The 12,312-nt window shown below is 37.3% G+C and overlaps 1 protein-coding gene across 1 annotated transcript in view; it reads left to right on the top strand.

Moving 5' to 3' along the window:
• LOC134384292 (Fc receptor-like protein 2) overlaps positions 1 to 12,312 on the top strand; it is a 37,873-nt gene that overhangs the window by 22,265 nt on the left and 3,296 nt on the right.

Here is a 12,312-nt window from a genome sequence, read left to right as displayed (position 1 = left end):
CTAAAAAAAAAAAAACTGTCAAAAACCCCACAAGCCTCTTGTCTGCCCTCTCCAGAATAAGCAAATGCCCCATGAAACCAGTGATTCCAGAAGCCAGGTTTATCTCTCTGAACCTCTTTCCTCCTCATATCTTGTCCCAGTATTTCGTCACTATCTTCTTACCTTTTCAACCCCTTTAAACAGCTTTTAAAAATGTTTTGCCCAGCATTTCTATTTGTCCTTAGTAGAAGGGTTGATCCAAGTGTCTTCACCAATCATCACTGGAAGTGTAAAAGCATCCACCTTTTATAACCAACACCTTCATAAAGCTGCTCTGTTTTTAGCATTTCAGCATTACTATATCTCTTTCTAACATGTTTTTAAGACTAAGAATTTAGAGAATTCTTCTAAGTGATTTCTCATACTGATTTCTGTTAGTATTCTATTAGCCAAAAAGCTACCAATGACCAATTATTGGATTTATTATGTATAGTAAACTTTACTATAGTAAAGTTTAAATTACTATAGTAAATTTATAAATTTATAGTAAATTTATAGTAAATTTACTATAAATTTATAGTAAAGTTTAAAGTAAAATATACTTATGTATATTTTATCTGTAATTATCAAAAATAATTATTAAGTGTGTGTTATTATTCTCATTAACGTTCTTGGGTAAGTCAAGTTGTTTGCCATGCTCACACAGCCAGTAAGGGAAGAGCTGAGACCAGAATCCAGGTCTGCCTGACTACAAAGCCTCGAACCTGACTGTGTTGCATCTCATGGCTTTAACTATTCTCTCATAAGTTTCACTTATTTCAATAAAGTGTTATTTATTTAACCTATCAGATATAGTAGAAGCAGGAGTTACATCAGGATTTTAATGTAAACTTTTAAGATCTTGTAAAATACTTCCTTAGACTTATCTACTTCCACCAAATAAAAGGAATTTGGGGAAATCATCAGTTAAATTTTTTTTCCCATATAGTTAATATGTAAACCAGTATTTTCAAGTCCAGTGGAAGTTCTAATTTTTTAAACAGACAATCTCAGACTAAGGAATTGCGGTATTATATCAACTGGATTGCTCTCTCCTGCTCTGTTCTCAAAATAACTTTCCCAGGCCCTTATTTCTTTCTTGAATCCCTTTCCTCATCACTGATTTTCTCTTTCAGGGATGAGATGGCTTTTCAGGACCTTCTATGTGAGCGGTGGGTAACTAGCTCTGTTCTGTTTCCTCGTCTACAAAATAAGAAAATAAAGTTAACTCAGGTCTGTCCAGTGATACAGCTAAACTATCTTCAACTGTTGTAGACTTACAAAGAAGGTGTTTGTTCTTTTCCATGAAGAGAGCAAAGGGAACTTGTATTGTTCTACTCGGTCTATCGTAACAAAATACCACAGACTGGGTGCCTTAAGGAACAGAAATTAATTTCCTCACAGTTCTGGAGGCTGGGCAGTACAAGATCAAGATGGCAGCAAGGTAGGTTTCAGGCTGAGGCCTCTTCTCTTAGCTTGTGGGCAGCTGCCACCTTGCTGTGTGCTCACATGACTTCTTGTGCTCATGCAGAGAAAAAGAGTTCTCTTGTGTCTCTTCTTATAAGGACACTGATTCTATTGTATCAGGGCTCCACCTTTATGACTTCATTTAAACTTAATCACTTAAACTTAATTGAAGGCCATAATTCCAGACACAGTCATATTGGGGGTTAGGGCTTTAATATATAAATTTTAGGGGACCACAAACATTCAGTCCATAACCGTGCCCAAGAGACAGGAAGGATCAATATGAAAACATCTTTCAAGGCTCCTGTTGAGTCACTCTTGTTATTGTCCATTGTTCAGCCAAAGTAAGTCATGTGCTCATGCCCAAATGCAAATGGGAGAAATAGTCTCTACATCTCTATTGAGGAGTGACAAAATCACATTGCAAAGCAATGCACAGAGAAAGATGGGAACAAATTGAGGGCCATTACTGCATATATCTATTATGTGGTCAGTGGGCCGCACTTCCAGTCATAACTTTTTCTTCCCACTGCAAAACCATTTTTCCCTAAATTTGCTTATCAAACTAGGATGATTGTTTCAGAAAAAAATTTCAATATATCTTCACATATCTGAAATTATCAACTTATTTCATGGTGAGTTACTTAAGACATCTAATTTCTTTTCCAACTAGATGATTTAGCTGGGACCACATCAATCCATCAAAATATGATCTAATAACTAAAGAAAGTCGGGTCTTGATCCCCTTGCTTCCACGAGGGTCTTTGGATCGCTATAAAAATTAGCCATAATCAAATCATTAACTTTTGAGCTCTTCACAGCATAGCAATATATAGTTGTGGGGGGGCTCTTGCCTAATGAAAACATGTCTTCTTTTATTTGCCAATCTCCCATCATATGGACAAGTGCCTCCTTATGTACTGAAAATGAACTACTCATATGGTTCCTCCCAGAATGGCACAATTATCATTTTTTCTTTAAAAAAATTAAATAAATAGATAAGAAATGCAAATGGTAAATAAATCATTCAAAAGACACTAGAGAATATACAGTGAAAATTAATCCTTTATCTTGCTCCTGTTCCTGGGCCTCCCAGTTTCCTTCCTCAGAGGCTCCCACTATTAGCAATATCTCATGTATTAGCAATATCTTGTGTAATAAACCATGTACTATGTACTGCACTTTATATTTTTATGAATACTGTTTGGGAATGTTGCATATTAATACATATAGAACTGCAGCACTTTTCTTAATTTTTATTGAATCATAATTGATTATACATATTTTTGAGGTTCCACATTGACATATGTTGATCAAATCAATATTACTAGCATATATATTGCTACAAATCATACTTATTCTTTATGCCCCTTTTCCAATCTCTCCCCATACCCCTCTCCCTCCCCCTCCCACCTCTGATAACCCTAGATTTCTTCTTTCCTTCTGAAAGAGTAATGGTTACTCTGTTGAAGTGTTGCTTAGATGATCTGTCCCATGCTGAGAGGTATGTTCATGTCCCCCAATATTATCATAGAGCAGATGCTTCTTCTGTCACTCTGGAATGGGATTTGTGGAGAGAGACATCCTCTTCTTTTCTTTGGTCTCTGCTGGTGACTCTCCTTGTGTCAATGCACTCCAGTGGCTGGCAGACCATCTGCATAGTGGTCGTGGTGTCTAGCTGCTTTTGTGGCAGCTGTGGTTATTGTGGTGGCTGTGGTGGGCCACCCACATGGAGGTGATGTTTTTGGCATGCTCCTTGGCACTGGGGGTGTGCTTGGTTGTGGAGGGATAGGTGCTGGCAGTGTGCCTGGTTGTGGGAGGGAGGTCCAGTCCCAGGCTCCATACCTCAGGTCCCCGGGTAAGCCCCAAGGCACTGGCAGTATGCCTGGTATGGAACTAAATTTTGTCCTTTGCTTACTTCTAAAATTGGGGGACTTCCTGTGGGGGCCAGTACTTGGGCTGTGTGGTTTAGCTAAATTGCTGCTTTGCTGCTGATTCCCTAGGGAAGGTTTTTGTGCAGCTCAGGGTTTAATGGTTGACCTTATAGGTACTTCCAGCTCTCCAGAGACCCAATGCACCTGGGTTGTGAAGAAACTCTGATCTGGACCTAAGTCTTTTTATCAAACTGCATCCCATGTAATTCTATATTCCTGACCAGTCTCCTCTGAGTGGTCCTTTGCTGATTGGGGTGCCAGTCAGCTGTCCTTGCTGTGCCCCAGTGTTCCCCCAGTGGGCCCAACTCCCCCACCACCCACGTGCAGAATGTCTTTAATGCTTGCAAAGTATTCTATATATGAGTTTGTAAAAGTTGATTTAATAGTTTTCTGGGCCGGCCCGTGGCTCACTCGGGAGAGTGTGGTGCTGATAATAGTTTTCTAATGATGAACATTTAGGTTGTCTCAGGTCATTTCCCATTACACACAATTCTACAATAAATATACTTGCTTAGATGTCATATCTTACATGTGTCAGTATATCTGCAAGATAATTGTCTAGAAATGAAATTTATAGATACAAGGTAGGAACTGTTGGGGACTTTCCCTTCACCCTCTGAGTGTTCAATAATTAAGTCTATGAAATAAATGGACAACAAGCAGATTAACAGGAGAAAAAGTATAGAAATTTATTATGTGCATGTGGGCATCATATGAAAAAAAGTGAATACACAAAAAAACAGTGATATTTAAAAGCTTATATACCCTATTCACAGAGCAGAAGAGAGGAGGGATATAGGCAACATAGGGGAGTAAATGATTTTGGGAAAAGCTGGGTGGGTCCTTAGAAAAACAGAGAGGAGTTTGTAACAAAGTTCGTCTGGGTATGGTACTGCCTTCTAGTCTCCTCTCCTGTGATAGAAGTTAACTTTCCCTGGCTGATGAAACTCCTGGGGAGGGGATTGATGACAATTGAGTTCCTTTTGGAGGATCTGTCTTTAGGCAGATAAGAGGAGTTGAGAGAAAGGCCCTCCCTGTAATTACCCTTCTCTACATGCCTTCGGCTCAAAGTAATCAATGTACCAAAGCAGCATATTTTGGGATGGAATTTCCTAAATTCCCTCAATACCTTCCTAATTTGATGGATATTGCCAAGTGTTATTTACAGTGGTTGTACCAAATTATACTCCCATAATGATAGGTAAGTTCTTATTCCATGATATACTAGCCACACACCATGTTATAAGTTTTTGATTTTTGCCTTCTTTTTAATTGAGAAACAGTAATGCCTTGCTCTTTTGATTCGGGTTTCTCTTCCTATGATCTCTCTGTTCATGTCATTTCATCATTTTGTATTGAATTTTTGATATTTTTGGTAATTTGTAGACAATCTTCTTATACTAAATATATCAGCCCTTGTCTGTAATGTGAGTAATAAAAATGTCCTCCAATTTGCACTTTCCATTGCCTTTCACATTGATATTTTTGCTATGCAAAAAAATAATGATTTTTGGTAGTCTAATTTATCAGTCTTTTATGGATTCTGGGTTTTGTGACATATTTTGAAAGGTCTTCCCCATTCTTAGCCCTCATATTTTCTTCCAAAATTATATTGTTTCATATTTATGCTTAAATTTTTTAAATTTAACTTTATTTTATTTTACTTCTCAGAACACATTGTACTTGATTTTCATGCCCCTTTACCCTTTCCTCTCCACCCCCTCCCTTCTCTCCAAACTTCATATCTGTGCACTTGGCTTAAATAGCTCAAGGAATTTTGTGCTTATTCTGTCTTCTTCCCCCCACCCTTTATTTGTTTGTGTGTTTATTTATTTATTAATTTTTAGCTCCCACAAATAAGTGAGAACATGTGGTATTTCTCTTTCTGTTTCACTTAATATAATTTTCCTGACTTGTTTCACTTAATATAATTTTTTCTAAGTCCATCCATGTTGTTGAGAATGGTAGTATTTCATTCTTTTTTATAGCAGAGTAGTATTCCATTGTGTAGATGTACCACAGTTTCCTTATCCACTCATCTGATGATGGACTCTAGGAGTTTTTTTTATAGATGCTTTAGACGTTCAATATATAGGATCGTATCATCGGCAAAAAGGGACAGCTTGACTTCATCCTTTCCAATCTGGATGCCCTTTATTTCCTTCTCTTCTCTGATTGCTCTGGCTAGTACTTCCAACACTATGTTGAATAGGAGTGGTGAGAGTGGGCATCCTTGTCTAGTTCCTGTTTTTAAGGAGTGGCTTTTATTTATGGCGTGTTGCATATGGCTTTAATTATGTTGAGATACTTTCCATCTATGCCTAACTTGTAGAGAGACTTTATCATGAAACGATGTTGAATTTTGTCAAATGCTTTTTCAGCATCAATAGAGATGATCATCTGGTTTTTGTCTTTGCTTTTATTAATGTAGTGTATCACATTTATTGGTTTGCCTATGTTGAACCAACCTCGCATTCCTGGGATGAATCCCACTTGATCATGGTATATAATTTTCTGTATGTGTTGCTGTATTCTATTAGCTAGTATTTTATTGAAGATTTTTGCATCTATATTCATCAAGGATATTGGCCTGTAATTTTCTATTTTTGATGCATCTTTGTCTGGTTTTGGTATCAGGGTGATATTTGCCTCATGGAATGAGTTTCAGAGAATGGCCTCTGTTTCAATCTTTTGAAACAGTTTGTAGAGAATTGGTATCAGTTCTTCTTTGAATATTTGGTAGAACTCTGCAGTGAACCCGTCCTGTCCTAGGCTTTTTTTTGTTGGGAGCTTTCTGATAACAGCTTCAATCTCTTTTATTGTTATTGATCTGTTCTGATTTTCTATATCTTCTTGCCTCAGTTTTGGTAGCTTGTATGCATCCAGAAATTTATACATTTCCTCCAGATTTTCAAATTTGTTGGCATATAGTTGTTTATAGTAGTCTCGAATGATTCCTTGTATTTCAGATATAACAGTTGTAATATCACCTTTTTCATTTCTTATTTCTGTTATTTGGATCTTCTCTCTTCTTTTTTTAGTTAGCCTTGCTAATGGTTTGTCAATTTTATTTATCTTTTTTTTAAAAAAACCAACATTATGTTTCATTGATCTTTTGTATTGTTTTTGGGGTTTCTATTTCATTTATTTCTTCTCTGATCTTAATTATTTCTTTCCATCTACTAACTTTAGGTTTGGATTGTTCTTGTTTTTTCTAGATCTTTAAGGTGAAGTGTTAGGTTATTTGTTTGCCATCTTTACATTCTTCTGAAGTAAGCATTTTATGCAATAAATTTCCCCCTTAAAATTGCTTTTGTAGTATCCCACAGCTTTTGGTATGATGTGTCATTATTTTCATTAGTTTCAAGAAATTTTTTGATTTCTTGTTTAATTTCTTCTTGGACCCATATGTCATTAAGTAGAATGTTGTTTAATTTCCATGAGTTTGTATAGTTTTCAGAATTTTGTTTGTTATTGATTTCTAATTTTAATCCATTGTGATCAGAAAAAATACATGGAATAATTCCAATATTTTTGAATTTGTTAAGCCTTGCTTTGTGACCTAGACATGTGGTCTATATTGGAGAATGTTCCATGTTCTGATCAGAAGAATGAATATTCTGAGGTTGATGGGTGGAATGTTCTGTAGATTTCTGCCAAATCCAATTCATCTAAAGTATTGTTTAGAACTTCTGTTTCTCTGTTGATTTTTGGCCTAGATTATCTGTCCAATGATGAGTGGGGTGTTCAGGTCCCCTGCCATTATGTTGTTAGTGTCTATTTCATTCTTTAGATCTAATAGTGTTTGCTTTGTAAATATGGCTGCTCCAACTTTATGTGTGTATATATTTATGATTGTTCTGTCTTCTTGATGGATAGATACTTTTATCATTATATATTGGCCATCTTTATCTCTTTTAATGGTTTTTGCTTTAAAGTCTGTTTTACCTGATATAAGAATAGCTTACTCCAGCTCATTTTTCATTTCTATTTGCATGATATATCTTTTTCCATCTTTTCACTCTTAGTCTATGTATGTCTTTACAGGTCAAGTGAGTCTCTTGGAGACAGCATATTGTTGGGTCCATCTTTTTAATCCAGTCAGTCAGTCTGTGTCTTTTGAATGGGGAATTTAGACCCTTTACATTCAGAGTTATTATTGAAAGGTTTTGATTTACTCCTAGCATTATACTGATATTTGTTTAGATGTCTTAAGTATCTTTTGTTTCTTTCTTTCAAATTTTCTGTTTGTCTTCTGTATTTGTTGGTTTCTTGTGGTGATAGATAAACTATTTTTTTCTCTTTTGTTAGCATTTTTGTTTTGCTGGTAGGTACTTTTCTTTCTTGGGTATTCATGGTAGTGATGGTTGTTTTTCTGGTATCAAACCCAGTACTTTTTTAAGAATTTCTTTTAGGGCTGGTCGTGTGGTAGTGAACTCCCACAGTTTTTGTTTGTCTGAGAAATATACTATTTGTCCTTCATTTCAGGAGGGTAGCCTTGCTGAGTAAAGTATTCTTGGCTGGCAATTTTTGACCTTTAGTGTTTTGAATATATCATCCCATTCTTTTCTGGCTTTTAGAGTTTCTGATGAAAATTCTGATGTTATTCTGATTGGGGCTCCAATCACCTTATAGGTGACTTGCTGCTACTCTCACTCTCTTGCTGCTTTTAAGATTCTCTCTTGGTCTTTGAATTTTGTCAGCTTGATTATCACATGACTTGGAGAGGACCTTTTTGGGTTGAATGTATTTGGTGATCTTTGGGCTTCCTGAATCTGGGGATCTGTGACTTTCCCTATACCTGGGAAGTTTTCTGCTATTATTTCATTGACTAAGTTTTCAATGCCATTTCCTTTTTCCTCTCCTTCTGGAATACCCATGATTCAGATATTTGAGTGCTTAAGGTTGTCACTTATATCTCTTAAATTTTCTTCAATTTTTTTGATCCTTTTTTCTTTTTTCTGGTTTGCCTATAGTAATTTAAACAGCCTGTCTTTGAGGTCAGAAATATTCTCTTCTGCTTGTTCAAGTCTCCTGGTTAAACTCTTTGTTGTATTTTTTTATTTCATTGAATGAATCCTTGAGCTCCACAAGCTCTGCAACATTCTTTTTCAAGGCATTGATTTCTTTGTACATTTCTTCTCTCAGACCCTGTATGTTTTTCTCATTTCATTGTGTTGTTTCACTGAGTTTTCTTGTATCTCATTGAGTTTCCTTAGAATAGTTACTCTAAATTCCTTGTCTGTCATTTCAAAGACTTCCTGTTCTATAGGATCTAGCACTTGTAAGTTAATAATTTCCTTTGGTGATGATGTACTTTCTTGATTTTTCATATTTCTGGTTTCTTTCCTTTGGTGTTTTGTCATTGTGGCCAGGAATATCACAGTTCACTCATTTCACCCTGATGTCTGGCTTGGATCCTGAAGGGACTGCTGTTTCTGGACAGCAGAAACTAGCCTGGACCAGAAGCCCACCCCACCTGCCTTCATGGGTGGGTCAGGGGGCATGGGATTCCAGAACCTCTCAAGTCGCTCATGGAGACAGATGGCCTGGGCCGGAAGTGTCACCCCACCTGCCTTCACTGACTCCTCTGGCTCAGGGCTTGGGAGCCCAGAGCCTCTCAGGTCACTCACAAAGATGGGATGGCAGGCGCTGGAAGTCCCACCCCAGTCCTGTCTGCCTTCTCCAGCCAGCAGGCCCTGGGCGTGTAGGCCCAGAAGCTCTAAAGTCTCTCTATGAAATGGGGGAGCAACCTGACCTGGGGTCCTGCTGCGGGCAGCTCCTGTCTGTGCCAGCACAGATTTTAGGTCCTCTGTCACTTCTCCTCAAAAGCTGCAAATTGGTCTCTCTGTAGGAGAGAGCGACACCAGGAACCCACTACTCTGCCATCTTGACCCCTCCCTTGAGTCTTTATGCTTAAATTTTTGATCTATCCAGAAATGTTTTTGAATAAGTACTGAGGTCAGAATCTAAACTTTTTTTCTTCAGATTGCTACTCAGTTATCCCTATAACATTTATTGAATAAATATTTTCCTCAATAAAGCTATACCTTTATGTACTATGATATAATAATAAGAAGAACCATATATTTGGTCTTTGTCCTTGGTTTCTAGCACAAGAGCTTCTAAAATGCTTAGAATTTCCTGATTGATACGTGATGGGAACATGTTTTGTTATAGTATTTGGTCTTTGTCCCCATTATTTGACACAGAGCTCCTAAGACCCTTAAAATTCCCTAAGCGATGACTGTCTTCCTATGCTAATGAGATGACTCTTAGTTGAGGGGCTCCTAAGTAGCTTTGGGATGTGGGCTAGTTGCCAGAAAGATTAACTATATGATTAGAGTGTTGGAGCTTTCAGCTCCAACCCTGGACTTCTTGGGAGACAAGGGCTGGAGATTGAGTTAACCACCAATGGTCAACAATTTAATCCATTGTGCCTTGTAATAGAACTTCCATAAAAACCCTAAACAATGGGATTTGGAGAGCTTCCAGGTTGGGGAATGCATCCACATGCTAGGAGTGTGGCTCACTCAAACTCCATGGGGAACAGAAGCTCCTGTGCTTAGGACACATTCAGATGCTATTCAGATCTAATTCTGATGCTCTATTCCATGTGTGCATGTGTCTGTGTGTGTGATTTATATATCTTAACTTATAGTATTATGCTTTTTTCCTTCATTAAGGTGCCCCATCATGACTATGCTGTTTTCCCAGAACATTTCCAGATATTGTTGTGTTTTCATTTTTCTCTACAAGCAATATAATTGGCTTCTCTCAAGAAAGTTAGTATTTTTATTAGGATTTTCATAAACCATTAGATTAATTACAGAGGAATTGATAACTTCATGATATGTAACTTTCATATTGAAGAATATGTATTTTTGTTCACTTTAGGTATATTTTGAGTCACAATATTTTAGAATTTTATTGACATAGGCTTTCATCATTTCTCATTAAGTTTAGTCTTAAGGTATTTATTTATCTATCTATTTAGTTTTGCTACTATAATGGATTCATTGAACAAGGGGACTCTTAGAGTGCAATAGTAAAACTTAGTTCTTTATATCTCTTTCCTCATTGCTCATTCACACTTGCTCTGGCGGGGGGGCTTATATTTTACCCATCCCTGGATGAAATCTCAGGCAGGCCCATAGTCTACCTACTTATTCTTAAGTAATTTTAAACCAACAAAATAACAAATAACAAATAGCAAAAAAACAGCAACAAATAGCAACAAAAAACAAAAAGTACTTTCTCCAAAGAGTTCTTGTTGAGTAATTAATATGCTTAGTCCCCTGTAAAAGTGACTGAAAGCTCTCCTAATCTCTAAGTTGAATCTCTCTCCTCCCATCCCCAGCTCAGGCTCTATTCAGGTTAGCTTGCTGTAATAAAGCAGGGGCCCTGCTCAGATGTTTCTCTTTCCTCAGCTTGCTTCTGTTTTTGAAATGATTTCCTTTGACTCTAAAAAAAAAGCTGACTCTCCAGACTTAATCAAATGAGCAAACTGGCTCCTATCTTGGTAGTGTGTTTATGGATTCTCCAGAGTCCCCCAACTGGGAATACTCACTATCAGGTGATTCATTTCTCTTCAGCCAGGCACTTAACATCGCTCCTCAGTTCCTGGGAATCTAGAGCCTCCTTCTTCTTCCCCTCACTTTGAGGTGCCTCACCTCAGAACTCCCTTATCCATCCAGGCATTTCTCTTGCCAGATTGTGAAATGGCTTCAAGCTGGCTCTCTCTTCCATGGGACTCAGATCCAGTCCACAAGAAACACTCACACACCCTTAGCCCCATCTGTAGCTCCTGCCTCAGCTGATGGCCACAGACTCTGTCCTTGAGATTCCTCAGGCATGTGTCCACTGTTGGCACCCTCTCCCTGACCAAGACAGCCGTAATGTTCTCCTCAGCTTGATTATAGTCCCCTTACCTCCCTTTTCTTAGATCATTTACTTTAGAAAACTTGCAATTGTAAGTTCTTTCTCGGCCTCTTTGAGAAATAAATTTTCTCTTATCCTCTTGCCAGTTTTACAACTCGGGAATGTCTATCCCAAGGATTTGAGAGCCATCCCTTTGGATTTATTATTCCGTCTGCCAAATTTGCTTGCTTTCCTTTTTTTTTTTTTTTTTTTTTGGTGACGCGGCGCAAGCGCCTCTGCACTCCCAGTGCCACACTCTCCCGAGTGCGTCACAGGGCCGGCCCCAAATTTGCTTTCTAATTCTATAGTTTTGTTTTTATCTTTGTTAGTTGTAGCCTTCTGTTTTTGTTAGCCTCATTCTTTAAACAAATTGAATATTTAATTTGCTTTCCTTTTTCTTATATACTTACATATGTTTTCAATTGCTTAAGACTTGTTTCCCTTAAATTTATGTTATAGGCATATAGGGATTTTATCATAGTTTTGTTATGAATTAGCCATTTCATTGCTATCAGAAATATTATTTGCACCCACCATATCTACTTTTTGGAATATTTTTGAGATTTTTTTTTTTTGTGAACCAACATATCATCAACTTTTGTTATTATTTAGGAGTGCTTATATAATATGTTAACACTCATTTTTAAACTAATTTCTTCAAGGAGTTGCTAGAAACACATACACTGATTTTATTCATGCTTTAAAATGTCTATCCCTTGCCTTATACTTGAATGACAGTTTGTTTTGATAGAAAATTCTGAGGTCATTCTTCCTTTCTTTGAAGACTAAACAAGCTGATTATAATGTTTCTCATTCTCCTTGGAAAACTAAACTTAGGTTATCCTTCTAGAGCTGTTTTCTGAGAAACCTAATAAAGTTGGATTTGGCCGTGCGACCAGCAGCATTTTTCATGATTGGTGAACTGCATCCAAACTGGGAGGACTCTGACCAGGATTATAACTGCTTGGTGGGA

The sequence above is a fragment of the Cynocephalus volans genome, chromosome 8, assembly GCF_027409185.1.
Source record: "Cynocephalus volans isolate mCynVol1 chromosome 8, mCynVol1.pri, whole genome shotgun sequence".
Taxonomy (NCBI): domain Eukaryota; kingdom Metazoa; phylum Chordata; class Mammalia; order Dermoptera; family Cynocephalidae; genus Cynocephalus; species Cynocephalus volans.
This window is presented reverse-complemented; position numbering and strand designations above follow the sequence as displayed.